At 38.3% G+C, this 27,014-nt stretch overlaps 1 protein-coding gene and 1 long non-coding RNA gene across 18 annotated transcripts in view; one reads left to right on the top strand and one right to left on the bottom strand.

The window, feature by feature from the left end:
* LOC148142270 (uncharacterized) overlaps positions 1–11,364 on the bottom strand; it is a 364,445-nt gene extending 353,081 nt beyond the window's left edge. Inside the window, exons 1-2 of the long non-coding RNA XR_015751998.1 lie at positions 11,351–11,364; positions 3,775–3,889 (exon numbers count right to left, since the gene is read on the bottom strand). This is a non-coding gene — a long non-coding RNA (uncharacterized LOC148142270). The remainder of the gene's footprint in view (positions 1–3,774; positions 3,890–11,350) is intronic.
* Positions 1–27,014, top strand: part of gramd1ba (GRAM domain containing 1Ba) — a 647,360-nt gene that overhangs the window by 563,699 nt on the left and 56,647 nt on the right. The window lies entirely within an intron of this gene.

The raw sequence follows: 27,014 nt of genomic DNA on the forward strand, positions 1-27,014 counted from the left end.
AAAAGTGAATGTGGTTAGAAATGTACTCCAAGGAAAAGTATGTAAAACTTACTGAGTACTAGTGGGGGAATAATACCAGTGGTATCAATGAGATCTTTTTAGGACAGACGTAATTGTGTTTAACACTATGGAGAGTCAATACTGAACAAAGTCCAGTTTATTCAGTTATATACGCATGTACAAATGGCCACAAGAGTGTGCTATTATGCTCCTTTTCATGAAAATATTGCACCATATTCACAATTCCACACAATTTATTTGCATCTCTTGTCTACTGTTTGTTTACAAATCTAGTCACTGGTTCCATATTAATAAAAGGACTCCAACTTTCAGAATTTGGGGAAGGACCTTGACCTGCCCTGGCCTGAAACTGAGCAAAATTGTTTTCTGGCAAGAACTTATTTTATCCTTGACTTTCAATTGAATGGTCCCTTTCATCACATATCAGTCTGTGTCAGTTCTGAACTAGTTTTAGGCACAACTTAGGGTGGCACGGTAGCTCAGTGGTTAGCACTGTTGTCTAACATTGCCAGAAACCCAGGTTTGATTCCATCCTTGAGAAACTGTCTGCAAGAGGTTTGCACATTCTCCACATATCTGCATGGGTTTCCTTCAGGTGCTCTGGTTTCCTGTCACAGTTCAGAAATGTGCAGGATTGGCAATGCTGCTTTGCCCATAGTGTCCAGGGATGTTTAGAAAAGGTAGGTGAATCATGAGAAATGCAGGGTTACAGAGATAGGGTAGGCAGGTGGGTCTTGGTGGGTTGCTCTTCAGAGGAGTGGTGTAGCCTTGATGGGCTGAATGGTCTGCTTCCATACTGTAGGGATTCTATTAAAATGAACTTGCATTGGAATGACTATTAGTATCTCATTGTATCCCAACTGCCCAATCATTAGCCTCTTTTTATTCTAACCAACTCCCATCATCCTCGAGACCCACTGATGGTAAAGCATGATTTCAAGTACAAATGTAACCGTTCTGCTGCCAATTGTCTTGACTCAATGTATGTGATGATCACATTTTTGCAACAGTTTGGTGACCACCACCTTTTGATTCAATTACTTCTCTTACTCCACCCCTATCATAACTCCTTTTTTTGTCTGGCTTGTTTTCTTTCAAAGGGTCAAAGGATTCTGGTCAGTGTAAGTGATTGACTGGGGGTCAGTTGTGTTGATGCTCCGGTTAGACATAGTTCTAGTTTGTTCAGTGTTTGTTGGGTAAATGAATCAGATCTCTCCTAAGTCTCCGACTCTAAATCCAAATAACCAACAGATGTCCCTATGTCAACCTCCTTGTCCACTCCATCCGATATTATGTGGATGTGGATGCCTGTAAATATTTATTGAGCACCCTTGTGTTTCTTATTGGATGAATTTCAACAGATCCCAGTTACTCTGCTGGATTTTCAATAACTGTTTGTGATGATTGCCATTGTCTCCAACTGCATTTTATAGAATCATAGAATCCCTACAGTGTGGAAACAGGCCCTTCCTGACAAGTCCACACCAACCCCTCCGAAGAGTACCCTACCCAGACCCATTCCCCTCCCCTATTATCCTACATTTACCCTGACTAATGCACTTAACCTACATATCCCTTCTCCATGTTCCTTCCTCTAGTATGTTTTGGTAAGCTGACCCTAATTACAGTGTACCTGTACACTCTGCATTCACAAATGGGCAACTGTGTGTTCAATATTGGCCAAAGCACCAGTAACAGGGCTTTATAATTGTCTTTGTTTGGGGTTTTGGTTTATTCAGCTGCAGATGACTAGTGATTGTTAACACTGATTGCTCTCCAGTCGTGTTCCTCCATATCCATGGACAATGAATCAGAAATGAGAACCGAAAAGTTGTGTTCAGCCACTGCAAAAAATGTGCCTAATACTTCATTGTTCCTCTTTGCTGTTAGATTAGGTTGTGTTATTTTAAACCATTTTTAAGTCCCACATTTTCCAGTCATTGCCAGAACACCTTTTTCCAATATTGACTAGATGCAAAATTGCCGACTTACCTTTCTCTGTATTTGGCTCATTTTCAAATATGAGATACTTCTAAATCAATAAGTGCAGTAATCCTCAGACAAAGCAACAGAGGTGAGTGTGGGTCAGGGATAATCAGATGCTGTGTGAGAATTGACAGTCAGGTTGTGTCAGAGTCAAGGGAAAAGATGGAGGGTTAAGGGTCAACATGAGTGATTGGTTCGATTGTTGATAGTCCAGAGTTAGACATGGTTTTAGTTTGTTTAATATTTCTTGGCTTAATGAGTCAGATTTCTCCTAAGTCTCTGACTTGAACTCAGGGTTGGAGTCATTCATGTAGTATTCCAAGGAGCTTGGGAATTATCCATTGGAAGTTGAAACTCCCTAGGTAGAGTCACTGTGCCAGGACTTCCAACTTGTACATTTGGGTCTATGTTCAGTATCCGTCAAGCCAGAAAGCAGAAGATCTGGGGTTCAGTTCTCTAATAAATTAACAAAAGGGATATTTGAAACATTTTTCAATTTTTGAGATGTGGTTTCAATTGCAAAAGACATTGAATTGAAATTCTGACTAAGCTATATCCAGTCATGGTGTTTGCACACTGCAATGATGACTTTCCATGGCACTGACTGATCAGTGATTAACCATCCACTAAGTTCTGAGCAGCTGCGGCTGCAGCATGCTTCATTTCTGGATTTTTGCACTATTAAGAGCTTACTTCTCCTATTAAACTGAAGAATCATGGAGATTGGAAAAGCTCCTTTTACAGAATTTTCCAGCTTGTGTACCTAACTATGAGCACACTTAGTAATTACCTTAAAAATACTATTTCAGATCTGTATACATTCATATCACACAGTATCCGGTTATTTCTAAAACAGTTGATTATTTTACTACTTCCTGTTGGACATTATCATAACCAGTTAGTCTCAGTGATGATGCCATATTGTCAGGTGTCAGTGAAAAAGTAATGACAATTCTTCATATATGCTGACCTTGAATGTAACAAAAACTGGCCAACAAATTTTTAAGAATTACAGTATTCACCAATAAGCTAAAATCTCAGAAGAATTCATGAGGGATAAAGGCACATTCTTTATTTTCTGGTTGACAGAAAAGATGCTTTAAAGTTGAAAATTCCAGTAACACTTTTCTCATTTCAGTAAAAGCATTCCAAACTAGTTGAAAAAAATACAATACACAAAATTGTGGATTACAGCAGCAGATCCTAGTAGCTGAAGTTTTGTACTCTGAAGTGGGCTCAAATTTGTCCTCAAACAGCTATTGGCTATACAATATAACCTTATTTGTTATGAGATCCCTCACATGTTCCTATGAATGTTCATTGATTCAATTTTCTCAGATTTTGTAAACAACATTGACATTCACTTTGCAGTAGGGGAACCTCGATTATCCGAATGAAATGGGCGAAACCCAATAATCGATGTTCGGATAATCGATTATTGGGTTAATTGATTAAATGCCTTTCCTCTTGGGCTCGGAGTTTTTAAAATCTGCTCCCTGTTCTGGAGACTGCAGCAGCACACAGAGTGCGAGCCCCCACCCCCAACACCGTCCAACACCGCCCCTGGCCCCCAACGCTGCCCCCGGCCCACTACACCGCCCCCTGACTCCAATGCCGCCCGCGGTCCCAACCCTGTCCAACGCCACCTCCGGCCCCCAACATCACCCCCCGACCACAGCTTTCCAATTCCCTCTGAAATATCTTTATCTCATGGTCTTATGTTCAAATCTTACATGGCTAAGTGTCAAATTTTATTTGATAGCATACCTGTGAAGCACGTTTCGGATGTTATACTGCAGTAATCAAGCGACATTAACATCTCTCTCTCATGCTGTAACAGTATTGGCAATTGCTTGAAGGATTGTTTCAAATCGGGGTCTATCTGTGATTCATCACAAAGGGTAGAGATAAATAAATAAGTTGTTATCTTTTGCATCGAGCAAAAAACACTTCATTTTTTTCAAAGGGTGGACGCTAGGAAATTGTTTCCGTTAGGCGAGGAGACTAGGACCCGTGGACACAGCCTTAAAATTAGAGGGGGTAAATTCAGAACAGAAATACGGAGACATTTCTTCAGCCAGAGAGTGGTGGGCCTGTGGAATTCATTGCCGCGGAGTGCAGTGGAGGCTGGGACGCTAAATGTCTTCAAGGCAGAAATTGATAAATTCTTGATGTCACAAGGAATTAAGGGCTACGGGGAGAATGCGGGTAAGTGGAGTTGAAATGCCCATCAGCCATGATTGAATGGCGGAATGAACTCGATGGGCCGAATGGCCTTACTTTCGCTCCTATGTCTTATGGTCTTAAAATTATTAGTGTGGATTTTATTTGAATTTACGGTTAAAAAATTGTATCTCTGCCACTTGTTGTTGCAATATCTCATCAGGCTTGAGTGTGCCAATAAACCATGCAACTAGAAGACTTACAAACAGTATTGAGCTATTTGGTATTCATGAAGCCTCTTCTGGTGCACTATGTGCAGTTCTGGTCGCTCAGCAACAGGAAAGATGTTATTAAATTGAAGACGGTTCAGAAAAGATGTATCAGGATGTTGCTGAGAATGGCAGGTTTGAGTTATAAAAGTAGGGAGGAGAGGCTGGGACTATTTTCACTGGAGTGTTGGAGTTTGAGAAGTAACCTTATAGAGAGTTATAAAATCATGAGGGCAGTGGATAAGGTGAATGGCAAGAGTCTTTTCCTTCAGGTGAGGAAGTTCAAAATGAAAAGAACTGTTCAAAAGGTGAGGAGAAGAAAGATTTAAAAGGGACATTAGAGGTAACTTATTTACATTGAGAGTGGTTCATGTGTACAACAAACTGCCAGATGAAGTGGTAGATGCAGGTACAGTTTCAACATTTGAATACTTACAGGAATAGGAAATGTTTGGAGGGATGTGGGCCAAACACAGGCAACTGGGACTAGTTTAGTTTGGGAATTTGGTCAGTATGGACTGGTTGGACTGAAAGATCTGTTTCTATGTTGTGTGACTCGTGAGTCTGCCTTACCATCTGACCAAGGCCGATTTGCTTTTCCAACCTTCTCTTCTCCCTGTTCCCTTTGATACTCTTACTAATCAAAAGTGTATCTATCTCTATCTTAAATGCACTCAATCACTTGGCTTCCACAACCTCTGCAGCAATGAATTCCACAGATTCACCATCCTCTGGCTGAAGAAATTCCTCCTGCAGTTCCTAAGGGTTGTTCTCTCATTCTGAGGCCCTTGGTTCCCAGTCTATCCTACAAATGAGATTGTCTTCCCGACGTCCACTCCATCTAGGCCTCTCAATGAGGTCCTCCCTCATCCCTACGGTTCTGCATTTGATGGAATTTAGAGTCCTCAACCATTCGTCACATGACAAGACCCTCATCCCTGGGAACATTCTTGTCAACTTCTTTTTGATTCCCCATTTCCCCAAGATCAGCACATCCTTCCTTCAATATAGGACCCAAAACTGCTCACAATTTTCCAAATGTAGTCTGCCCAGAGCCTTTTCCAGCTGCAGCAATGCATCCTGTTTTTGTATTCTAGCCTGAAGTAAATGTATCAAGTCATAGAGCATATACAGCACGGAAACAGACCCTTCGCTCCAACTCGTCCATGCCGAACAGATATCCTAACCCAATCTGATCCCACCTGCCAGCACCCGGCCCATACCCCTCCAAACCCTTCCTGCTCATATACCCATCCATATGCCTTTTAAATGTTGTAATTGCACTAGCCTCCACCACTTCCTCTGGCAGCCCATTCCACACATCCACCACCCTCTGCGTGAAAAAATTGCCCCTTAGGTCTCTTTTATATCTAAACCTATGCCCTCTCGTTCTGGACTCACCCACCCTGGGAAAAATACCTTGTTAATTTTCCTAGCCATGCCCCTCATGATTTTATAAACCTCTATAAGGTCACCCCTCAGCCTCCGACGCTCCAGGGAAAACAGCCCTAACCTATTCAACCTCTCCCTGTAGCTCAAATCATTCAACATTGGCAACATTCTTGTAAATCTTTTCTGAATCCTTTCATGTTTCCCAACATCCTTCCGATAGTAAGGAGACCAGAATTGGACACAATGTTCCAAAAGTGGCCTAATAAATGTCCTGTACAGCCACAACATGACTTCCCAAACGGGAAGAATAAAGAGACCTAAAATCAGCTTCAATTGATGGGTTGTCTCTGCGGGCCAAGTGGTTAGCGTTGGATCAGTGTTATCACATGCACCCATGTATCTGGATGCAATGTGCTGCACACTAACTAATGGACACAATTGGTGTGAATTGCATTTCTAATCAGGGTTGTGCTCACATTTATGAGGATGGGATGTTTCAACATGATGAGATATGAAACCAGTGTATTAGATTATTACTCCAGCATCCTGTGATAATGGACACAACTCAATTACACTTAAAATTCCATGATCTTTAGCTTTTTTATAAATCTACTTTAGAATATGTCACTGTTACAATAAACTAAAGGTTTACTACAGATCACAGTACTAACTTTGTAAGTGTTTTGACAGGTTTTTAATGAAATCTTTGTGCACACAGGAATTGATATTTACTCGTGAAAAATTCACCATTAGCCCAGTCAATGGCCAGATGTGTCTGCACATGTGAGTTCATTACTGGGGTAGGGAACATAGTGCTGACAAATTAAGTGACTTCTTAGAATGTTTTTGAAATCCTGTGAATCTAGCGTAGAGTTGGCAAGATCAAGCTTGACAGCCGTCACTAAGTTGTTTGAATTGCAGTCTCCATAAGGAATTTGAAATGAGTTGAAAAAAAATTGTTTGATTCAACTGGTAATGGTGAGTTCCAAGAATAAGATATATCTACTTGGAGTTTGAATCTACTCAAATTCAGTTGGGATTGTAATAAACTTTTTAGTTGTGTATATGAATTGCCAGAAAAAATAAAATATTTCCATCTGTGTGTGCTGATTTAGGGGTAAGAAACGATTAGCTGCTAGCAGTATTAAACCATGTAGTACTATCCTAACATCATAATCTATGTTGTGCCCACCAAACAGTTCACAGTTGAATTGTTAACTTACATAGTTTTCTGCTTGTAACTTTGCGACTTGCTGAGTGTTTCTGCTTTTTTTTTACAGAATGAGACCACTTGGCATGACTTAATTACAGTATTTGAGGGAAGCTGAAGTAAAAGTCAACACTTATTTCTTTGAATTAAAGAAAAAAGATTTTTCAAGTGTTGAGTAGAAATAAAACAATGAGCTGATTTTTCAACATGTCCTGATGTTGGGATTTTCTGCTCAAGTAGCCATATCAGGTTTTGTTCACAGTTGGATAAAGACAGCAGCTGAAAGTTAATATAAATCGAAGGTGCTCTTTTTAATTTCAGCATTTTCTGAGTTGAAATCTAAGCTTTGGGTCTATGCACAAAGAAACATTTAAGCAATTCACAGGAAGTGTTGCCTCCTGTAGGCAGCGTGCAGCACAAATTAGAGAATTGCTTTATGCATTTAGTAGAATGAAATCCAGGAATGGATTTAGAACTGGAATAATAAAAATTAATATTGTGAAAGAAGAATATACATTCGGCAACTTGCTGAGATAGAGCAGCAACAGTTGGACAAAATACAGGCTTGGGATACTAAGTGACAAGTAACATGCACATCAGCAAAGTGCTAGGATTTGACCATTTGTAGCAAGAGAATCTAACCACCACCACCTCTTGATATTCAATGGCACAACTATCACCAAATTCACCACAATCAACAGCTTGGAGTGTGGATGGTTACTATGGACCAGAATTTTTAACTAGAGCAACTGTATGATACTGTGGCTACAGGAACCGGTCAAAAGCTGGGATGCAGCAGTAATTAACTTCCTGCCTATTCATGATTTCATCAAAACCTTAGCATCTTTACTCTGAAATTCTTTGAGGATTTAATCTTAAAAGAAAAGAAAGGGCTGTGCTACTCCCTCTTTTAGAAGTAACTGGAGGAGTGTTTGATTATCATCATCTTACTAATGGTACTGTTTAATCTAGAGAAACTTGGAACAAGGACATAAAGGTAATGGCAATGGTAACAGAGGAGGAAACTGCCGCTAGGGAGTTCAAAACTAGTAAGGAAGAAGTCTTGTTAACAAGGCACTATGACCGGCTACAATACATCCAAGGATTTTGAAGCAAGTAAGGGTAGAAATTGTGGGGGCACTTTCAAACTTCCCTGGATTGGTGGGTAAGGTGTCAGAATACTGGAGAATCACAAATGTACGTCCTTGGTCAAGAACGTTTTTCAGGATGATCTCAGCAAATGCAGACCAATCAGTTTAACTTCAGTCATGGGGAAGCTTCCAGATACAGTTATTTGAATTAGTAATCACATGGAAAATGGTGGGTCAATTATGAAGAGTCACAGTAGATTTCTGAAGGCAAATCATGTTCAGCAACTTGCTAGAGTTATTATGAAGAAGTAACCTGAAAGGTTCAATGAGGGTAACAGTGTTGATTTGGTCTGTACGTGGATTTGTTAAATATAGTGTTTGATATAGTGTTTGACAGAACAGACTTGAGGAAAGTTATAGCACATGATATAAAAGGAACAGTAGATACAAAATTGGCTGAGTGATAGGAAACTGGGTACTGATTAAAGGATATTTTGTGGACTGGAGCAATGTTTGTAGTTGGGTTCCTCAGGGGTCAGTATTAGGATCCTTGGTTTTCCTGACATACAATTGATCTGGTTTGGTGTGCAGGGGACAGTTTGCAGGAAACTTGACATTTGGAAGAATTGTAAACTATGAGGAGAACAGTGTGGAATTTTAGACATTGACAAGTTGGTGGAGTGGCCAGAGGTTCAAAGTGGGGAAGTGTGAGGTGTTGCATGTTGGAAGAAGAACAATGACAGGCAACATAAAACAGGAGTTTGATTCTAAAGGTGGTGCTGAGCAGAGAGACCTCAATATTTATGTGCATAGAACATTAATGTGGCAGGTGTTGAGAGCGATTAATAAAGCATACAAAATCCTGGGCTTTACTGATAGGGGTATGTAATATAACAGCAAGGAAGTGATATTGAACTTGTATAAGTCATTTGTTAGGCCTCAGCTGGAGTAGTATATAAAATTATGGGCACCACATTATAGGAAAGATGTGAATGCATTGGAGAGACTGCAGATGTGACTTACAAGAATAATTCTAGGACTGAGAAACATAAGTTGTGAGGACAAATTGAAGAAGTTGCGACTGTTCACCATGGAGGGAAGAAGGATAGAAAGAGATCTGACAGAGGTGTTCAAAATCATTAGCAGGCTGGTTAGATAGAGAGAAACTGTTCCCACTCATAAAAGATACAAAGACAAGAGAGTATAGATTGAAAGTGATGTGCAAAAGAAGCAAGTGTGATGAGCAAAAAACTGCTCCATACAACGCGTTGTTAAGGTGTGGAATGCACTGCATGAAAATGTGGTGCATGCAGATTCAAGATGGCATTGGACGATTATTTGGACAGAAATAGTGTGCGAGGGTATGGGAGAGATGCAAGAGATTGGCACTAAGTAATGTTGCTTGTTTGAATAGCCAGTGTGCAGGCGCAATTAGCTGAATTGCTGTTTCTTATGTCATACAAGTTCTGAGATTCTGTGAAGCCTGTTATTTTTTGAGTAGTCTTAGGCTCCGTGGTAGATGATAACCTATCAGACTAGAGGGGAAATAAATCATTCTTGACCCTGAAGGACTACCAAAGAGAATGTCAAAAATTAAAAACATGAATCAGTCAAGTTTTTTTTCTCAATTTGAAAGAAAGAGCTGCTGGGCTTGATTTTTGCTGGATAATAGCTATTTAGAGATATATTAATCATGATTTGGAGATGCCGGTGTTGGACTGGGGTGTACAAAGTTAAAAATCACACAACACCAGGTTATAGTCCAACAGGTTTAATTGGAAGCACACTAGCTTTCGGAGCGACGCTGACAATCACCTGATGAAGGAGCGTCGCTCCGAAAGCTAGTGTGCTTCCAATTAAACCTGTTGGACTATAACCTGGTGTTGTGTGACTTTTAACTTAGAGATATATTAGGTGATATATGCTTGCATCACATATTTGTGATCAGATAAATCAGCAGAGTATTAATAGTATTTTAGTCTGGGAATTAATTTACCACATCTGTAATATAACAAATTGTTTTTATTCATTTTAATATGATTATTCACAGAGGGGACTTGTACCTGATTCAAGAAGACCCAGGCTAAGCTCCTGGGATATTGGTGTTGTAATTAGGAATTCTTCTCAATATTTATTTAAAATTACGTCTGCCATTGGTACCAGAAAGTTGATCTGGAGGAAATATAAGAGAGTGTTTACACCAGTAATTACAAGCCATCTGTCTAACTGAAGATCCAGTTTGTAGATAAGTGTATTGGCCTGAGTTTTCTGCGATTGCATGTTTTTTGTTATGGCCACAAAACAGCCAAGCACGCAAACAATAAATACATTTTGAATGCATACTACGCCTGTTGGATTTCTATGCATATCGTTTGGAAAAGAGCTCTGTCCACAAATCTGGCTACGCTTCCATTGAAGGTGCCCCTCTGCAGACAATCAAGGATTCTCTAAAAGCTCTTTATTGGGTGGGGAGTACTTGAACAGACATCACGAAGTCTCTGTGTATGAACAAATATTTTATGTAGGAACTGACTACAATATATCAATGTAATTAGTAATTTATTGTGTGTAGTTTTTCAAGCTTAAGAGTATTGAATTTGATATGATGTTCCCCCTCCTGGGGAAATCTAGAACCACAGGGAGCAGTTTCAAAGTAAAGTATCTCCTATTTTAAGGCAGAGCTGAGGAGGACTTTCTTTTCTCAGAAGATTGTTAGTTTTAGGAAATGTCTTCCCTTGTGAGCAGTGGAGGCTGGGTCACATATATTCAAGACCAAATTTTTGAATAACCGAATGTTGGAGAGTTTTGGAGGATGGGTAGGAAAGTAAAGTTAAAGTTACAATCAGATCAGTCCCAATCATTTTGTGGATCAGGCTCCAGGGGCTGATTAGTCTACTCTTGTTCCTGTTTCCCATGTTTATGACATTTTTCAGTGATTTAACATTAGCTTACTCATAGAAGAAAGAATAAACATTCTGGTTAAAAATGTTTTTTTTATAATACCCCCAGCTGAATTAATAAAACCCTCCTTGATCTTAAATGCCTCTTGCAAACTACTTGGTAGCATGGGAGTCCATTGCTTTCTCTACGGCAACTACTTCTCTATGGCAACTACTCATCCCCTACTGTATAAATAGTTGTAATTGTTTGAAATTTGACACTCCAGCATCAAGATCCAATCACATTGATTCATGGATATGTTCAGCATTATTACTCACAGGTCAGAGGTTCGGAATCCTGCAGCAAGCAGCTCACCAACTCTCCAGTGTCTGTCTCCCATCTACAAGAAACAAATCAGGAGTGTGATGGAGAACTCCCCTTTTGCCTGAATGAGTGTACTAATACTCAATAACACTTACTTCATGTTAGTAGTGAAATATATTACAAATGATTTTTGATGATCCACACAAAATTGGATCATATTAAATGTGACATGACACAAGTAATGTACAAGAAAGTCTTCTGGTTGTTACATTTTTGCTTGTAAGAGCTGCTCATATTTCAGTCGGTTGAAGGTGTGGAATGTCAGCTATGCAGTGCCAGTTTGAGGCTTGCTTCCAACGTTGCAGGTTTTTAGTTGTTGATTGTGAAGAAACACTGTGATGTTTTAGCAAGCTTATATCAAGTAACTTACCAATTTTTTTAATATCAATATATTTGTAGAACTTCAAACATTTTATGTTTTTTACCACATTACATGATACATGTTTTCATATAATAGATATTTTTGTTGAAGGCTTTTCACAAAATTAATTTTTATAGAATCTTATAATTTTCATTTTCCAATGTAATTGGCTAGCTTTCTAATTACATCTTTTGGAAGAAAGACCTACTGTTTGCATGTTAAATCCTTCGTGAATCCATATAATATTTAATGTACACCTTTCCGTTGACTGTGAATCAAATCTTTGCCTTAAAATAGGAAAGAAAATGTGTATTTCCTGGTGCAAAAATACATACTACCCATGTGCAGTTAACAAGGCTAACCATTTTCAAACATTGTTTGAATATGATGTTCTTCAGGAGCACAGTTCCCATGAATGCCATTGACTTTAATTAAAGACTTTTGAAGATGTATTGTTCTTTGAGAGTCATTTACATCAAAGTTTCAACAGTGATGAACAAATTCATAATGTTTTGTGTTTCTTGGTCTTTTGTAAACATTTTTAAACATATTTCTGTTCAATAACTAGAAGCATGTTTTCAGGTTTGAATTTCTAAGACAGGGCAGTGGTGTCCTCTGGTTAGGCATACACTAATACTTTCTACATATCAGCAGTTTTAACTGCCCAATTCGTCCTTTCCTATTTCTCTGTTAGGATCCCCACTACTGTCTGTCATCTGAAAGATTAAGGAGACCTAATAAGGTGGTGTGACATCTGCAACATATCTCTTGCAATCTCAGTCTGGAGTTACAAGAGACTTCTCATTGTTGACTAGAATGAAGATCCATAGAGAGCAACAAAGAGAGACCTAGTGACTTGTGAATTATGAAAGTTGAAGTAATGAATGAATTCATTTGACATCATTGGTACGAATCAATATTGTCCTCTTCCAGGTCTCAGTCATGTTGTCAATTTGGCGAGTTTCAGAAAAAAGGCTCTTACTTTAGGATAGATGATTCAGAGTGTTACCACATCACATTTTTGTGCATTTTCTAGTATTCAGATGTACTTTACAAACTTAGAAGCAGGTCACCTGCCCTGTTTTTCCCAAGAGATGCAATATTATGGAATAGAAATCATTGAAGAGGAAGCTATGAATCATTACTCACAGTAAAAATAGAAAAATCATTCTGAATAGTGACACTTAGTGATGCATCTGCACAAAGTAACCTCACTGTCTCTTCCTGCTATCCAACACAAGCCTACTGAGTGCTAAAAATGGAGCGTCTGAAAAACAGCTAAAAAATCAGAAGACAGCAGATATAAACCCACTTCAACCATAGCAGCTATTTAGCATAATCCAGGTGACCACAAAATACTGATGGGAAATTCCAAGTTTATCCCCATATGGGGCCATGGAGGGGTCAATGTGAAGAACATTTCAATTTTCCTTCAAAAGTGTCGTGGAGAGGCCATATAAATGAAGATCATTTGGGATTGCAACTTGTGAAATGAACATTGAGAGCAGAGAGTCTTTAAGCTCCTTGTGATATGTTATTGTTATTGTTGTAGTTCTTGTTATTTTCTCTAATTGAATAATAAATTGCTGTTTGATTGTCTGCACTCCGAGATTGGTTCAAAATTTCCGTTGTAGTAGTAATGAGTTTGAACTTTGTTTAAATTTTATCGACTTTTTTGACTTTGATCCTGTTTTACTTGCCATATCAGTAATAGTGATAGATCTTATAAGCTGTGCTTTAATGTGATAGCACTTTTTCATTGAGGTTATATGCAGTTAACTTGGAAGTCAGCTGGACTGGACAGTACAAAAAGGGTGATGCAATCAGTGCAGAACTATTAAACTTGTTTGTAGTTTGTTAAAGGGGTACTGTGCACCACTAGGAATTTAAAAATCAGAAACCTATTGGGAATGTATCTGAAGGGGTTAAAATAATATGTATGTGAAAAACCTTTTCATCTCTGCATTCTGCTTGTTATCTGGAGTGCAGATGAACAGAACCTGAAGTTCATTCACCCTGTGAACTTGGTGCCTTTCCTCCCTTGCAATGAATGTCACATCTGGTTTCAATATCATCTGGCCTCACTCTGAGTCATTGTGCAGTGTTTATGAGGGTGTCCACCCGATAACATATGCATGTATGCTGGGTTAACTGCTGGAGAACAAAGTTTTGTCATTTGTGAAGTTAAAATAATCTGACTCACTCCAGGATAAACCATGCTAGGGAGGAGGAGAGAGTCTATTTACGTACCAACAGGTCCCAGAGTATATTGTTTGCCAATAGGTTAATAGTTAATACTGCCATCACTTCCTTGGCACATCTGCACAGCCAGTGTTTGCTCAGGTTGTGAAACCACACCAAACTCCTCCCACGAGAGATCAGAACTGCTTATATATTTGAAAACACTGAAGATGTTCTGGTACTTAGTTAACAGTACAGAGGGAAACACTTAACAGTGTATAATTGTGGAGTTACATTAAGTTAATTCTTGGAACAGAATCTTCCTTCATTCTTGTTGACAGGAAACATCTGTAGTTGGCAATGTGTGTGAGCTGAGGTTACTATAGGACAGTGGAAACGCATAGTATCAAGGCAGTCAGATACCTAATTTGTTGCATGTGAGAGTCAGGCTAATTCCATCTTCAAGTGTTACTGGTAAAATGCAAAATAATTAAATTGAGAATAAATTAGACATCCAACCATGGTTCCTCAGGAGTAACTGCAAAACATCATCAAGCAGGGGAAATTTAAGAAAAGGTTTAGAAGTCTTTGGAAGCTTAATTCGTTGTAAATTATGAATATTGGAAGTGAGGTATATCCTGGCTGGGATTTCTCATGTCAGAGTAATGAAATGACCACGGCTTGGTACTTGCCAGACGATGCTTCTATCTGGATTGACCCAGATATGGATGATGAAGAAATTCCAGCAGTGAGTGAAGTACTTACTTGATCTTTGTATAACTGTTGCTGCATTACATGTATGTTTTCAAAATACTTCTCAATAGATTAGGAACTTTTATATTTGATGAAAGCAGTGTTAGATACAGGTTATAAAAATTAATTTAACTTTTATTTGGAGATGATGTGTTAACTTTGTCAAAAGGAATAAGTTTTTATCTGTCTTAATAAGCACTGTAATTTTAAAATTACTTCATGGATATCACCCATTTGTATGGACATTTAGTGGGAACCATGTGTTTATTATTTGGGGCAGTCATTCTCATAAGTGCAGCTTGTTCCTTCTCGTAAGCAGAAGACACATTCTCAAACTGAGAATCAGATTATATTGTGAAACTGCCCAGGAGTTTCAGGGTATAATTACTTCAGGCTGCCCAGTCATAAACTGCACTTAATAGTCAATGGTTAATTCACATGCACCCTTATACTTTAAATTTTCTGAAATGTATTTTGAGTTTTATTTGTTTGAGACATGTATATTTCCTATGTGGGAACGATGCAGCTTTCTTTAACTGAACACCATGATTCTGCACTTCAGAGATATCTGTTGTAATCTAAGTAGTAATAATTTGTCATGTAAGTGCCCTAAGAGCTTGAATTTCCACAAGGACTTCCCCAATCTTCTGCAGCAACATCTATACAATCTTTAGAGGAAACTTGGAGATATTGTGATTTTGTAATTTCTGCAAGGTTTCTGCAGATCTTCCACTGAAGCTACAGGAGGAAAAAAGATCTTGCATTTATTTAGCGTTTTCCATGATCACCACACATCTGGACATATTACAGCTTGACAAAACATTGAAGTTTTGTAATGTAGAAAATGTAGCAATCAGTTTGTGAACTCCAACAAATAATAATGTGATTATGACCAAATAATCTGTTTTTGTAATGTTTATTGATGGACAAACAGTGTCCAAACCACTGGAGGTAACTTGCCTGTTCTTTGTCAAAATGTTTATATGTGATATTCCATGTCCATCTATGGCAAATGGTTAGAAGAATACAATGTAAATTAAAACTCTGTGCTGTATGCCATGTTTTATTTAACCTTTAAACTGAGTTCTTTTCTGTCTTTTTCAATTCCTTAATGCTGTTTCTTTCTTGCTTTTTATTGCGCTTCCTTTACTGATTTGGCTCTAATTCAACTAAGCAAATTCACTTTCCTGTCTCATTATTTTTCTATTTATAAATTTGCATCTCATAAACGCCCAGATCCCTTATGTCATAAGCTCACATTACCATCAAAATAATGTGGAGCAAGAAAGTGTCTAATGCATTGCGATGCCCTGCTCATCAAATATCCAGCAGGATATTTTAATGTAGGATGACACAATGAATTCCTCCAAAATTACAGTCTGTGATTAAGCCCATGACAAAGGAGCAGAATTAGGCTATTTGGCCCATTGATGCTGCTCTGTCATTTGATCATGGCTGATATGTTTCTCAACCCCTTTCTCCTGGTAACCCTTGATCCCTTTACCAAAGAAGAACCTGTCTATCTCTGTCTTAACTGAGCTGAAAATATGTTGCTGGAAAAGCGCAGCAGGTCAGGCAGCATCCAAGGAGCAGGAGAATCGACGTTTCGGGCATGAGCCCTTCTTCAGGACTCATGCCCGAAACGCCGATTCTCCTGCTCCTTGGCTGCTGCCCGACCTGCTGCGCTTTTCCAGCAACACATTTTCAACTCTGATCTCCAGCATCTGCAGTCCTCACTTTCTCCTATCTCTGTCTTAAACACACTCAATGACTTGGCCTCCACAACTCTCTGTAGCAATGAGTTCCACAGATCAACTACTCTCGGCTAAAGAAATTCCTCCTCATCTCAGTTCTAAAGGATCATCCCTTCGCTCTTAAAACAGAAAATGTGCTTAGTTTTTGGCAATTATAAAATGCTAGATTAGTTGAAGATAATTTGTTTATTTTAATTTTACTGTTAATGATAACATTAACCAAATTATATAATACAATTCTAGGTTGGCGATATAAAACTGATAATATCCATTGAAAAAAAATGTTTACATACCTCATATGTACTTAGTTGAATAACAGTAATTCCACTTACATATTGTATCCACTGAGACTGTTAGAATATTTGATTAGTTAAAAGTAACTAGTTTCGCTTTTTCTCCTGTCATTGTTTGGACATACTACATAACATTATAATTGGCTTTGTCTGACGAGATCAGATATTGGCCTTCGAAAGCAACTTTATTGATAAATTTTACTGCTAAATGTTTACCTGTTTTTCATCTCAGCTCACCCATTATCCTTGTATGCTCTTTGAGTTAGACAGCAAGTACTGATTTTTGGATTCAATATCAAGTTCAATAATTTTAGGGCCTAAGCGCCTTCTCCCATCTCCTTATCCCAACCCCTTTATACACCAAGCCTTGTCATTACAAGGGCTGCTACCACAACAAACCCATTGTCAGCTACTAATGGTCATCGTTAGCAGCTTTTGATTCTCCCAGGCTGACCTTCTAACATCCCTTTCTCTGTTCAATTCCTGTTCTGTCCTGCACTCCATCTCCACCTATCCTCGCCCCTCCTCTAATCCATTTTAAACTTATATACCAATCTTTCTACCTATAGTCAGTTCTGAAAATGGGTCACTGGACTTGAAATGTTGATTGTGCTTTCTGTCCACAGACGCTGAGTTTTTGGAGTAATTTCATGTTCTTGTTCCTGATTTTTACTTCCTGGCTAGGTACACAGCGGCAGGGTAATCCTATTACCTCAATTTTTAAAAGTGTTGGCAGTGTACTTTCAAAGTATTGTATCTTCAGTCAAAATCAGCTCATTTCATTACATGTGCTGTGTTTGCACTTTCAACATGGATCAACTCATTTTGTTCAAGAAAATATTCATTTTGAACTAGGAAAGAGGAATGTTTCCTCTATGTAGCACCTTTCAAGCCCTTAAATCATTCTAATACTGTTTACAGCAAGCAGAATATTTTGAAAATGTGATAAATGTAAAGTTGAGAAACCTAGTATTGGATTTGTGCACAGTAAGGCTCCACAAACAACAATAAGCTAAATGACCAGAGAATCTGCTTTTAGTGGTATTGATTGAGAGTTAAGTGTTAGCTAAAAAGCCAGGAGAGTCCATGCATTTCTTCAGATAGTGAATTGGAATTGTGTATATCCACCTGAGAAGGGAGCCAAGATCCAGTTTAATGCTTTCTCCAAGCAATGACATCTCCAACTGTGCAAAGCTCCCTCAGTGTTTCAGTCTTGGTAATGAGCAAACATATTGTGCACATTCAAGTCTACTTCTGAATATGAAGTGAGAAGTGGTTCAGCCTGCAAGCAAAGTTAACTTTACAATGCACATGTTCAATATGAAGCATCTACTGCCATGCTCAATGACAAGAGGGTGATCTTTTACTGTGCTTGCCATTTATCTTGCTGGCTTAATTTGCTTGTGACTTTAGAAGGAGAGTTTTGGCCACGTGTACAATGTCTTCTATATGTGTAGAGTCTCAAATGATGGAAATGAATTTATGGTGCAACTAAAGTATTTGTACAAAATTCAAAGTGCAATTTCTGGTTTTAATGTAAGGAAAAAGGTTGTATTAAAAGCTATGAAGTTGTGCATGTGTGTGGAAGTGAGCAATTACATTCATTGCTATTTTCCATGCAATTCATATACTATCTTGGACCATCTTTAGTGAGTGTCTTCATTATGTGTGAATGAAGAGATTCTAAAAGTAAACTGCTTAAATTTTATGGAGCATTGTGCATTGATAATTGAAAACAAACTTACAGACTGTGAACAGCAATGGGCAATGATACTTCAGAACAGTATTCTAATTTCCTATCATCTAAAAAAATTGTTTCTGAAAAGTCAACAATGATTTAAAAAAAAGCAATTTTTGTGATCATGACTCATGTGGGCTGCTCAAACAGCAGTTGCAATAGTTCACTGGTTTCTGGAACAGAAACAGATGAAAATTTGTATTACAAAGATACTAAGGAAGAGATGAAGCTTTCATTAACGTTTAAAGTTACGTTATGTGTTTTCTCTTTGTTTCTTGTAAGTGGCTGATTACTTATGAACTTTCTGTGTATATGTTTGACATTTACCTCAAAGTTTTGTGACTTGGAATGAAGATTTAAGTTGATACAGATTAATGTTTCAAAACTGGCTTCAGCACTATCACCATACCTAGTTATATCTTAACAATAACTTTCAGTGCTTCTTCAACTAAATCCATAAACATGTTTGTTTTTATCCATCTCTTTGTCTTATTTTCTTTTTTTGAAAATTCATTTCATTTCACTTTACACCTCAGTGATATTGTGAGGACTTTTATACGTCGAGGAAGTTTACTTTGGTCTGGCTCAATTCTTCACAGCTGGGTCTATCTTCATTCGACAGTTCATTTGAATAGGGAATTTAGGAATGCAGTTGACTGTCATTGTGAAACATTTAATATAATTCCATGTAGGATGCCATTTCTTCAACCTGATTTGGCTATTGGACAGACGACTAGATATAAGCTGACTATAAGGAATTCAATTTTTTTGTTGCACTTATCATGTTTAATTTATGAATTGCAGTTTGGAAAATTGAGGATTATCTTTAACTGCATTATTCAACTGGCTAGAAACCACATTCCTGGATTTGTTTACTCAAGTAAGGAGAGGCTGACAAAATAGTAAGTACCAGGTACCAGCCTCCACTAAGTCATGTGAGGTAAAATATTAACAAGTGATATGCACTGTAATATATGGGAGGTTAATCTATCTATTTGGTATGCATGAAAATATGAGGAAACTATATCACGTATTTCACAAGCAGCACAGAGTGTTTCTGATACCACAATATGGGTATCAGGTATGAAAGCAGTTTCACATAGTGTTGCTGGTCATCCCCACCAGACCCCTATACAATCACGGTTGCTCTGAAATGTTTGCTTTTAAATAGTAAGCCACCCTAGGACTTCTCTGCCGACCACACATTTGTCACCTTAAGTGCCCGCTTTTCCAAGATTCAAAATACCCAAAACTAGCTTTCTGATCCTTGAGCCCCATACTTAGTATTTCTGCATTTCACCAACTTTCTGTCTTTGAATAGATTATTTTGAAATTTGTCTTCCACGTAAGCTTTAGAATACTACTAAACACATAATGTAACGGACAATGACATGATCAACAAATGATGAATTGTCATCATAAATGGTGTTTTAATGTCATGCAGTTACCAAGACTGATGTCAGATAAGGACATAAAGTCTGGGGTGCATTTTTATTTTGAAGCACTCCTTTGTCTGCATTTAAAGAAATGAACCCATGCGAATGTTTGTTTTTTTGCAGTGTTCTGACTCTAGAACATCTCTCCGTGATTGGAGTTGTTTATAGTGTATCGTTCTATTGTTGATGCTTTGGAGTGGCCTAGTAGTGAGGAGTTGAGAAACTAGGTATTTATATTTTTGTATATAAAATGGTTAAGCATTGAAGTATGGAGTACTCTAAAATATCAACCCCTTTTTCTTCCGTGCTATGTTCTTTGAACTTGTTTTTTGTCAATTTTCTTTGTATTTTTTGGAATAGTTGGTACGAATGATCTCATTGGCATAATTCATTGGGAGAAATTCCAGGTTGCACATGTGTAAAGAGGCTGAATTACTTCAAATGAAAAGATAGTTATAGCAACTCTGTTAGTTTGGCTAGTGTTAACCCATCCTCAGCATCTTTCTGCTCTTGTCTGGAGAAACAAGATTTTTATTTGAAACTGGGTTTGGCAGTAAACTTCCCTGTTTAAATTAGTCTTCAACATTTTATTTTCTGCAGTTTTGTTGTCTATATCAAAGTCATTTGTAATAATTCAATTCAAATGTATTTTTTGCCCTCCATTTTTCTTCCCTTCCCTTCCCTCCCCTACACCAAGGCCACTCACCCCAAAGCATCCTCCATAATCCTGGAGGGCGAGGCGGACGGGAACACAGGCTTCTCTTTGACGACTTCTGATGATGCTCCATGTTCAGTTGATAGGAGTTGCGCTTGCTGCGGGGTGAGTTGGACGATGTTTTTCCACCGTCCCACCTGATGGCCCTGTTGAGAACTGACAATCATTGCACATGAGGCTGGTGGATTGGACTAGCAGTAGGCACTGGGACTTCAGTCCATAACCACAAGCTTGCAATGAAAGTGACCTATTAGCTATTCGACTGGACTATTTATTAAATCCATGCCTCGTTCCTAACTGCAGTCAATTTTGTTTAAGCTCAAGTAGAATTTTCCTTGAGAGTATTGTTCTTAATTGAATTGACTCCTGATTAGAATTTCTCATCTTGCGTTTAAGAAAAAGGGAAAATATTTCAGCTAATAGCTTGTTAAAGTCTGATGAATTGTCTGGTGTTTAACTTTTACACTTTTTTAAAAATTAAATGGCTTGCCTGTTATTGGAGCATCAAGGAATATTCCTGACAGTACGACATATGCACCAGCGTTTGCAGTATTCCATTTTATGTTCATTTAACCTGCTGAGATAATGTAAACAGGGATAGTTTAAATTAGATGGTGAATGTGGACCACCAGGAGCTGCAGAAATAAATATTAAATTTAACTTCAGCAATTCAAATTAAATAATGGAGTGGAGGACCTTCTATATCTTGCACTGAAGTGACATGCTTCAACCCCAGATTTATTAAAGCATGTGCCACTTCATCTGACATTTCTATTCCAATACTGACCATTCTACCATCCTCATTGATTTTTTATTTTATCTTAAATTTAATGTGATTTGTATTGTGGGCTTGTAAATAGATCCCTCACAGCCAGCAGGCTGGGTTAGGCTGAGACTTAATTGAGACTAGAGATGAAAGACCATAATTGAACTCTGTCCACCACACTGTCTGCTTGTGGTAATGATGTGAATATCTATTTTCAGATAACAAGTTCCCATAGTTTGTAACAGTCTGGAATAACAGAATCATCATCTTAAAAACTACAGGTGGATAGTTTAAATTTTAAGCTAATAGATAAAGGGTCTGAATGCAATTTACATTTTTCAAAATAGTGTCAAAATGAATTGCATATAAATTCTTAAGTTTTATATCAGGTTTGTGCAATGCAACTATTTTTTTTTTAAAAAAAACTAATGACAAATATGTCCATGCAGTATAAAAGTAATACATTTAGGGGAAAGCATCCACAGGTGTAATTACCAGTTTTTTTTAGATTAGATTACAGTGTGGAAACAGGCCCTTCGGCCCAACAAGTCCACACCGACCCGCCGAAGCGAAACCCACCCCTACCCCTACATTTTGCCCCTTACCTAACACTACAGGCAATTTAGTATGGCCAATTCACCTGACCCTGCACATCTTTGGACTGTGGGAGGAAACCGGAGCACCCGGAGGAAACCCACGCAGACACGGGGAGAATGTGCAAACTCCACACAGTTAGTCGCCTGAGGCGGGAATTGAACCCGGGTCTCTGGCGCTGTGAGGCAGCAGTGCTAACCACTGTGCCACCGTGCCGCCCACTACCACTGTGCCACCGTGCCGCCCACACGGTGATGATATTCAAAATGTATATTTCAGCTATTTTATGATTTTGGCTCTTTACACACCCTATAATTAAGGAGGATAATACTGGAATAGAATTACCCAATAAAATGGGCTATGTTTTCTAATGAACTGTGATCTTCATGTCAATTAATATTGTCAGCAGGTCGGCAATTATGAACAAGGGAACTGATTAGAGACATATAGGGTCTGCTTTTACATATAACCCAGAGCAATAAATGAAAGTTGTTTGTTTGCAAGACTTCTGTTGGTTAGCAGTAGTTAGCACTGTCTCACAGCCAGGAACCTGGGTTTAATTCCAGCCTTGGGTGACTATGGAGTTTGCACGTTCTCACCGCGTCTGCTTGGGTTTCCTCCTGCAGTCCAAAGATGTGCAGGTTATGTGAATTTGCCATGCTAAATTGCCCTGTGTGTCCAGGGATGTGCAGATTTAGATTCATTAGCCATTGTAAATGTGGGGTTATGGGGATAAGGTGGGAGACCAGTCTGGGTGGAATGCTCTTCAGAGTGTCACTGTAAACTCAACAGGCCAAATGGCCTCTATCTGCACTGCAGGAACTCTCTGACTGCAAAACAAATTTGGAGAGTTTCAATCCATTACCTACTCAAACTGGATATCAAAAAATATCAAACTTGACATTAATTGATGTTACTTTACAAAGGCTGCAAGTACAGGGCAATTTCTAAAATTCAACACATTACTGTGTAGAGTATATACAGAGGGATTTTTACTCTGCGTGTAATTTGAGTTTGATGCTATCAGCTGATGCTGAAATTGGTATTCATTACCCAAAACCAAAATCTCTTGCCTTGATGAGCACCAAATAAACTTCTTCCTTTTACATGTCATGTAGCTACGAGGTGAATTCTGGCTGTATATCTCTTTCGGAGAGTCAACATGACGGACCTTAGAATGAATTCCTGTGCTGTAAAATTCATTGTTAAGGATTTACAAGAGTGAGAGGAAAATGAAAAATATTGCATAACACATTTCACAAATAGACATAGAAGATACACACTGGCGAAAAAAATGTCTGAGAGTGCGTCAGATGTCTTGCATATTCTCTGGGTCCAAGTAATCAGAAACCAACCAAGCTTTTGCTGTTGAAGTATGTAAGATTATCAAAAGCAAGTGTTCCTAGCTTCTGCTCTAAAAATGTTTCCATCAGATATTAAATTAGTATGTACATTATGGTATGGGTGATCTGCCTGAAGGCGGGTTCTTGATTCATTGGTTGCAGATGCTTCTTCCTGAGCTACTTTCTTGGTCATTTTTTGACTATAGTGGTTTGTCATTGCCTTCCACTCACCAGAAGGCCGTGGAGGCAGCTCCCAAGTCTACATCAGCTGGAACAGGTAGCACACTTATGCTGTTGGTGTTATTCTGTACTGCATGCTAGTCATCTAGCCAACAGCTAAATATTTTTCATTTGGTATTTGGATTTTAGGCTTTTTGGATTATTGATTCAGTCTGAATAATCACTTCTTCTTAACAGGAAAAGTAATTAGTAAGAGGAGTTTGTTCTTTTTGGACTTGTTTTCAATCTGAATATGATGTTCTGATTGCAATATGATTTAATGCAAAGGAGAGCTAACCTTCTAAAGTGTATGAGATACCTGTACCAAAATCTGTACACTAGTTCTGTAAACACGAAAGCTAGTAATTTGAGCTAAGGCATTTTTCTGAAGTTTTCCTAGCATCATGAGTGGTGCTGCTTGTATTTATTTATTACAGGATTGCAAGTCAAGAATAGACATTATTCCTGAAAAAGAAAACTAAACAACAGCTGAAAAATAATAATGCATTAGAATCTTATCTCACCTTATTTATTCTAGAGATAGTATTTTGGTATTGCCTTTATAAGTATACTTTTTACACATCACAATTATTGAACTAACTGTCTGTTGATACCAATATGAATGTTATTGAAATGTTTGATGATCAGAAAGGTGATGGTGTTTCAGGTTTGCACTTCGGCCAGTGTTATGTTCACTGCTTTCAGGTGGGAGAGTAATAAAGGTGCTGCACTTGACCACAACATATCCCCGTTGAGGAAATAAATGAAGCAGTCTCCTGTTGCTAATCACCAACCAGTGATTTATCTGGAAACTGTATGTTTGTGGTTGGCAGTATGGATAAGATTGAATTTGCTACGATATTATCACTGGTCAGTCTTTTGTCATTACCAATCAAGATAAATGTGTGGAATGACCATGCACACAGCATATCAGAAGGTCTGATTATTATTGTGTTAAGCTCCAACATAAATCAGCTCCTTCATGTTTTTTGATACTTTAGCTGGCACATCAGCTTAATGCCATAAGTGGTTCATCATTTCATTATACCTAAAATTTATCTATCTGTGTGACCTTTCAAGTACATTGTATTTTTTGATATTTCAACTGAAGGCAATTCTTGGAGTCTGACAGAGTAATGGTGCTTCAAACAGGAACTGTTTTGAGTAAAACAGCCCTAATTATTGTTTGTCTGTATTGGTCAGGACAAGAAATAGGGGAACAAGCTTTGATTGATGTATGTCACTTCCTTGAAATGTAGAATTTTTTTCGGGAGAGAGGAGAAGAACCAAAGGTGTTTCCGTTATCACCCTTAGCTACCACTCCAAGTGTCACAGGTTAAAGTGAAATTAGCAGAGTTATCTTATATTTTCATTACCTATACTGAAATAGGTATGAACGAGATGGAAGATTTAAATTTGGCTTGTGTTGCCCAGAAATGAATTGTAGGCAGTGCCAATGTCTATGGCAGTGCTGTTTAATGTGTGTTTACATTCTGTTTATTTTGCAGTTTAGAATTTCTTTTCATGGCACATCACAAATTCATGTCTTAACCAACTAAAAATTATCGACTCACATGTCAATTGACGGACAAAAGGCTTAGCATGTAACTTATTAACATATAAAATTGAATAACTGTCCTCTTCCGTGCTTATTGTGCATACTGAAATCTAAGTATGTGCCCTAGATGGATTTTTTTTTAACCTTAAACACTGATATTTTTCATTTTAGAATTTTTTTTATATACCATTCATGACATATGGGCATCATTGCCTCTCCATCAATGCCCTTTGCAAATTGTGGTGAGCCACAATCTTGATTTACTGCAGTCCATGGTGATAGTACACCCAAAATATTGTTAGGGTAGTGCCCCAATGACTATAAAGGAATGCATGCATTTTTCCAAATCGGGATGGTGTGTGACTTCAAAGGAAGCTTGGAGGTGGTAGAGTTCCTGTACCCTAGCTACCCTTAACTTTCTAGTTGGCAAAGAAACTTTGGCAAATTGCTCAGATATGTAGCTCGAACGTGCCTTTTATTGCAGGAAGTGCATGTCTAAAATGGTGGCTGGAATACCATTCAACTGGTTGCTTTGTCCTTGATGATTCGGTATTTTCTTCTGTGACTTGAGTTTTTATTAATTTTTCGGTTGGTAAACATGATACCAGACCATAAGAGGTAGAAAAAAAAAGACCATTCAGCTCATCTAAAACTGCTACAGCATTGAATAAGAGCATAGCTGATGGGATAATCCTCAATTCTATGCTAGTGCCCTTTTCCCATAACTCTTAAACCCTTACTGATTAAAAATCTGTCTATCTCAGCCTTGAATACACCTAATACCAGGTGCTGGCAGGTGGGACTAGATTGGGTTGGGATAGCTGGTCGGCATTGACAAGTTGGACCAAAGGGTCTGTTTTTGTGCTGTACATCTCAATGACTCTAATGATCCAGCCTCAACAGCCCTCTATGATAAAGAATTCCACAGAATTACCACCTTCTGAAAGAAGAAATTCATTCTCATTTCTGTCTTAACGAGGTGATCCCTTATTCTGAGATTATGCTTCTGGTCCAGACTCTCCCACAAGAGGAAACTATCTGTCAGCATCTACCCTGCTAAATCTCCTATCTTTAAATTAGGTTATCTCTCATTTTCCTATATTCCAACATGTAAAAGACCAATTTACTCAATGTCTCCATACCTTATAACGGGTTAGTGAAACTTTCCTGGATTGCCTCCAGTGCTATTACATCTTCCCTTAGATAAGGTGACCAAGACTATTTCAGCTGTAGCTTGACTAGTGCCTTATAGTTTTAGCAAACCCTCCTTATTTTATAGTCCATTCCCTTTGAAATAAAGGCCAATATTCCATTTGTCTTCCCTATTACTCATTGAACTCAGATGCTAACTTTCTGCAATTCATGGATGAAATTCCCAATTGTTACGTTTTATAGCTTACTGCAGTCATTCTCAGAGTCAGAATTGTTTTATAAAAGACAAATCATGTTTGACTAATGTGCTAGGGTTCTTCAAAGATGTAACAAGCAGGGTGGATAATGGGGATGCTATAGATGTAATTTATCTGAACTTCTGGAAGGCATTTGAGAAGGTGCCGCACGAAAGGTTAATTCACATGGTCAGATCATATGGGATTAGGGGTAAATTATTAGCCTGGATCGATGACTGGCTAATGGACAGAAGACAGAGAGTTGGGACAAATGGTGTTTTTCCTGGATGGCAAGATGTCACTAGTGGGGTGCCACAGAGTTCGATCCTTGGACTCCAGCTATTTACAATCTACGTTAAAGACTTGGATACAGGGATTGAAGGCTGTATGACCAAATTTGAGGATGGCACAAAAATAGGCTGGACTGTAAATTGCAATGAGGAAATAAGAACCTTACAAATGGATACAGATAGGTTAGGAGAGTGGGCCAAAATGTGACAGATGGAGTTTTAAGTGGAT

Source organism: Chiloscyllium plagiosum, unplaced genomic scaffold (genome assembly GCF_037043375.1).
Source record: "Chiloscyllium plagiosum isolate Xiang-an unplaced genomic scaffold, Cpla_swu_hap1 HiC_scaffold_29, whole genome shotgun sequence".
NCBI classification, from domain to species: domain Eukaryota; kingdom Metazoa; phylum Chordata; class Chondrichthyes; order Orectolobiformes; family Hemiscylliidae; genus Chiloscyllium; species Chiloscyllium plagiosum.